We start from the raw sequence: 6,221 nt of genomic DNA, 5'->3' as shown, positions 1-6,221 counted from the left end.
GTATATATATATATATATATATATATATATATATATATATACATGAGTAAGTTCTTTAAGAGCGATACATCAGTCAAAATAGACAGAGATTTATAAAATAATCTCTAATTCCAAATATATCGACACAATTTGATGTCATTACGAGTGAATATTAAACTTGGTTTTTCATATCTAAAAATGTGTACACAGCACAAATTTTGCACTAACATTGATACAACTAACCAGTCAATAATCATGATTTTTTTTGTAAATAGGAAAAACATATAGTACACATCTCACAAAAATACCTTGTATAATATTTATTGGCACCTCGCAGCCAGCTTTTTGCAGCCTCTGAAACAGCAAACTATGTCTCATGCGGCAAATTTTTCAAAGCAATTCCTGGAATTATTTATATATTAGTTTTATTCATAATTTACAACACATCATTAGTATAAGATATATAAATTACCTGTGATGACATCGCAAGGCACTAGATCACAAAATTTATTTTTGCCCTTTCCTCGTCCCTAGCAAAATTCTTTGGCCAAACCATCATCAAAAATGGATTTTCATAGCTGGACTCTGATGGCTAAATACAGAATCTAAAGAGAAAGTTTGTTTAGTTTATGATAAAGTTAACAAATAAAAATAAATCTATATAAACTTTTGATTACCAATTGTGTTTTGATATCTTTGCTCAGAAGAATAGCCTCCACAAGTTGAAGCATTTAAAAAAATATTTAATTTAACTTTTGAGTATGGCTCGAGTCAAACCTCAAAACCAACTCTTTCAATGCTCTTCTTTGTCAATCCTCTTTCAAACACGGCTGCAATATTTGTAACACACACGCACATATAATTATATAGAACACATAAAATTTCCACTATTATTACTCAATTTTAGAGTATTTTGATAGATAATATTAATTATTTATAACACACGCTCATATAATTATATAGAACAAATAAAATTTTCACTATTATTACTCAATTATTCAAAAACTATGATAATTCGACATATAGCGTCTATCTGTTGTTGACGCTAACTTTAAAGGACGCTTCATTTCGACGCGACGAAAGAGAAAGGGACAAACATATACGTTTAGAGGTCTCAAGCCGTGCGCGTATGAGAGCGACAAGCTCGTGAACGGTGCGTTATACCTGCTCGAATCGTTTGGGTTTGAGACGTCCCGTTGCATGCAATTCGGATATTCATAGGATGTTGCGATATTAGGAGATTGTGAGGACAAGAGGGATATTCCCTGGCATGTCTTATGCTATCTGGGCTTTGATCGATTCCAAATTTAGGTTTCCAATTTAAATAATCTAAATAAAATAATTATATAATCTAGAAAATGTTTTATAAATATTAATGAATATATAATTATGCAACTAAGACCAATTCGTACAGCCATTTTAACGTTTTACTCCAGCTATATGAAATGGACATTTCTTCTCTATGAATTTGCTTAATGTAGGTTTTTAACATGAGTACATATTGTGATAAATTTCAATGTGTTTATTTTGATTTGCCTTTTCTACAACTGTGTATCCCAATTAGGGGTATCTTTGTTATCACCATGACCACTATATAGTATGCTCGGGAAGTAATTGGGAAAAGACCCAATGAATAACAGCATTAGTATCTAAACAACATAAGAAAAAGTCTGTAAAAATTCTATTATTATCATGTGGGACATGTTCAACTATTTTAATTTTTTCATTGCAAATTGGAATGCTGGAAAAACTTCTTTCTATGCATTAGAAAGCCTATTCGGATGATGAAATCATGTAATATAATGCAAGTTCGTACTGCTGATACTTTCCATTTCTCTGTGAACTGTGACATTTGTCAAATGCTAAAAATATAAATGTCATGGACCATATAACTACAAAACTCCTTATAGTATTGTAATGAAAAATTTGTATTGTAAATAGATTGTACTGTATATATTCGAAGTTTCCGAAGATCTTTATGAATATGATTTCTAAAATTACTATCTGTGTTATAATCCAATTTTCTTATTCATATCGCTGTCTATTATAACTGCAATAAGTGATTACACAGAAATGTCTATGGTATCCCCTTCGATGAATTCCAAATTTAGGATCTCAATTTGAATAACCTAAATGCAATAATAATATCTTGTAATTGAGATTTTTATGAATATGATTTCTAAAATTACAATCTGTGTTATAATCCAATTTTCTTATTCATATCGCTATGTATTATAACTTGCAATAAGTGATTAGACAGAAATGTCTATGGTGTCCCTTTCGATGAATTCCTAATTTAGGATCTTAATTTGAATAACCTAAATACAATAATAATATCTTGTAATTGAGATTTTTATGAATATGATTTCTAAAATTACTATCTGTGTTATAATCTAATTTTCTTATTCATATCGCTGTTTATTATAACTTGCAATAAGTGATTAGACAGAAATGTCTATGGTGTCCCCTTCAATAAATTCCAAATTTAGGATCTTAATTTGAATAATCTAAATGCAATGATATCTTGTAATTGAGATTTTTATAAATATGATTTCTAAAATTACTATTAGTGTTACAATCCGATTTTCTTATTCATATCGCTGTCTATTATAACTTGCAATAAGTGATTAGACAGAAATGTCTATGGTGTCCCCTTAGATGAATTCCAAATATAAAATCTCAATTTGAATAACCTAAATGCAATAATAATATCTTGTAAGTAATTGAGATTTTTATGAATATGATTTCTAAAATTACTATCTGTGTTATAATTCAATTTTCTTATTCATATCGCTGTCTATTATAACTTGCAATAAGTGATTAGATGTAAATGTCTATGGTGTCTCCTTCGATGAATTCCAAATTTAGGATCTCAATTTAAATAACCTAAATGCAATAATAATATAATTCATAAAATGTTTTGGTAACACATTATTCACATTAAACCAATAAGTACTTGCACAGCACAGCGTTTGAAACAAAATTATTTATTTATTCTTTCATAAGCAAGCCTTAATCAATAAGAATAGTATTATTTCAAGCTCTTGATAAAAGAATACAAAAAGGCAGTGAGCAAACACTTGAGATTTAAATAAAAACCCCATATAAAATCAAAATAAGCATTCTTATTAACATTTAAAAATAGATAAATAATTAAATTTTAAAATTAAAAGAATAACACATAATCTGTTTTAACTTTGTTTTGACATATGAGTACTGAGCAGTATTCATCTGTCATTTGAATAATATTGTGTGGGAAGCCATTTTGAATTAAATGTTGTTTACCAAAAATTTTCAAATTAAAAATGTAAAGTTTCTACGCGGATTTGAAATAATTTCTCACCTTTTGGACTTTCTCTGGATTGGCACACATTTTTCAAGACTAAGACTGGCCAAATCGGTTTAGCCGTTTTCGAGTTTTACTTAGACATTTGAAAAAGAGCTCCATTTTTATATATAAGATATATATAAATTTTGTAAGTCCACAGTATCAGAAGGGGGATTTTACAAGGATTATTTGAATTGAATCGGAACTTTGAGGATTTTGAGTGAAATATTGGCGTAGATTATTGAAATAGGCGATTAAAATAATCATTTAAGGTGCACGTGTTATTAATTATGTGGATTAGTAATTGCGGGGTTGCGATAGGAAGCTGTGTGCGAAGCTATCGGCCCAAGTGTGTGTTTTGGAAGTTTGGCAATTGTTGAATTAGGCGATTTCAATAATTGAGGTAAGTGACTGTATTTATTAATCAGGCGGATTTATAATTACGCGGTGCGATAGTAAGCTGTGTGCCATGCTATCGTACAAGTGCAAGTGTTATTTGCACTTGTGAGGTTAATACTTGTTTGACTAAAATAAGAAACAAAGAGGAGAAAATATCAAAAGCAAGGCGTGCTTTTTTATTGACGCTATTGACGTTGGTGAGTCGCAGAGGTGCGATATTTGTAGTTAAAAACTTAGAATTGCAAAAAAATAAGATTTTGTTAGATGGCTACCGGAGTGGATGCTGAGAGCTTGGTGCCCGAAGCCTTAAGAGTCGACCTTATTAGGTCGACAACCAGTGATGAAAGCGAGAGCATTTCGAGGAGTGAATTGCTAATGACGTTACCAAATTTCGACGGATCGGCTGAGCAATGCGTTGACGCATGGTTTGAACGTGTAGTACGGTATGCGACGCATACGAGGTGTCGAAGAAAAAGATGGCGGTGCTAATAATATCGAAGCTTTCGGGACGGGCGAGACAATGGTATGATAGCAAAGCAGAGTATGCAACCTATTCGTACGATGAGATTTAGAGGGCGCTAACAGCATTCTTCAAGAATAAAAAAGACCGGGTGACTCAGATGAAAAGATTTGAGTCTCAAAGCTGGCAAAATCAGGAACCGTTTAGTGTATACTTTCAGGAGAAGATGTCGCTAGGAAATAATCTGGGTTTCATGGAGTGTCGTACCTGCTAGTCTATATGATAGACGGTTTCGATAACCCGCCACTTCAGGCCCAACCCAAGATGAATCGGTTTGAAGATTTGGAAACGCTCTTGAGCGTAATGAATACGCTGATGTCGGCTGAGCGTGCAATATTGAGGCGCGGTTGAAGCAAAAACCATTACCGGCAGTAGTCCAAAGAACAAAACTAGAGCGTGTGAGTTCTGTTAAATGTTATAGTTCTGGCGGTATGGGGCGCTTAGCGTCGAGGTGCGACAAACCCAAAATCGCGAGAAGTTCATGCTACAAGTGTGGACAGTCAGGACATTTGATGAAAGATTGTAGCTGTAGTAGCGATGTGGAGGCGAAACCATCGTCTGATAGTACTATAATGATTACTTTAGTGCCTGCGTACACCGAGAGAAGTGCGTTGGTGAAAAATTCACAGGAAGTAAGCGAATCAGGAGCAAGTGCATCGGAGATAAGTGCACCAGAAGATTGTGCGACGGAGAAAAATGCATTAAGGAAGAGTGCATTGGCGGAAATTGCATTAGAATATGCAAGTGATGCATTGGAAGAAAATGTTTTGGTGGTAGGTATATTAGATAAGAAGAAAAAGACGTTGGAGAAAGATAATTTAGAAAATAAGAAAAAGGTGTTGCAAGAAGAGGTTCTGGAAAAAAATGTTGGAATGGAAGGTGCATCAGATCAGAAGGTTATTGACGGGAAAGCACTGCGGAAGGGAGCAGTAAAAAGGTCCATAATGGTGATTCCGAATTATTGAGACCAAGCGGAATATTGACTGCAATGAAAAGAGTTCGGAGACAGTAGTGGTAAAGCCAAAAGGCAACGTGCAAGGAGCAAACAGAGATGAGATGATTACCAGGCAGTTGTCCCGAATGACCAAGAGAGGACAAAGTCTAGGGTATCATGAGAAGCAAAGTAGGAAAGGGACCAAATATAAGGTTGGACGATGAGTAAAGTGAATGGAGATAGTAAGTATGTAAGGATAGTGAGTGTGTAAAGATAGTAAGTGTGCAAAGATAGCGAAGTAAGAATAGACAGTAAGTGTAAGGACAATAATAAGTAATTGAAATATTATATTGTTATAATATTATATTGCTATATATATATTTCGCTAAGGTGGAGTGGTTGTTAGACAATCGAGGGCGATCGTGAGGTCAGAAATGGCCGAACTGTTAGAGAAATATATGAAATAGTTATAGTGTGAATATCGCGCGCATGGGTTTATGATGTGACCGTGACCGTGCGGACATAAGTATGAATGCGCGAGGTAGAAAGTGGGAAGGTTGCCGTTAAGTGGGCAAGCGGCAAGAATGTGTGATGAGTGTGTAGTAAGATGGAGGAAATAAATGTGCTATAGAATGTTACCGGTGTTTTATCGAAAATGTAATGAACAACCAGACGATGAAAGAGATGGGACTTAATATATATATATATATATATATATATATATATATATATATATATATATATATATGTGTGTATATTAGGGTGGTCCTGAATATGGACATTTACGAATTATCTTGCTCCTAAGGGTTCAAATGGTTCCAAAATGATGAAAAACAATTCTCTGAAAGTTTGAGCTCTTAATATTAACTTTTAGATAGTGCGCAATTCAATCAAACTTTGTATGGAAATAAGATTGGAAAAATTTTGAAAATTAAAAACAATATTTTAGGTATAACTTAGCGACAAATAAATTAAAAGTGAAAATTCTGTTATTTTTTTATTGAAAATTCGACGCTCTGCAAAATTTTTAAATTTTTATATGCTATTTTGATTGTCCACTC

General features: G+C 33.1%; 1 long non-coding RNA gene across 1 annotated transcript; it reads right to left on the bottom strand.

Annotated features, from left to right (window-relative positions):
* Nucleotides 1-338: 338 nt before the first annotated feature.
* Nucleotides 339-681, bottom strand: LOC113376850. Its single transcript, XR_003367067.1, has 3 exons — nucleotides 657-681; nucleotides 452-584; nucleotides 339-381 (listed from the first exon to the last, which is right to left on the bottom strand). It is a non-coding gene; the product is annotated as an uncharacterized LOC113376850 (long non-coding RNA).
* Between the last annotated feature and the right edge of the window lie 5,540 nt (nucleotides 682-6,221).

This window comes from Ctenocephalides felis, unplaced genomic scaffold (assembly GCF_003426905.1).
Source record: "Ctenocephalides felis isolate EL2017-DRISC unplaced genomic scaffold, ASM342690v1 CF-g0.4_SCAFFOLD_01886, whole genome shotgun sequence".
NCBI lineage: Eukaryota > Metazoa > Arthropoda > Insecta > Siphonaptera > Pulicidae > Ctenocephalides > Ctenocephalides felis.
This window is presented reverse-complemented; position numbering and strand designations above follow the sequence as displayed.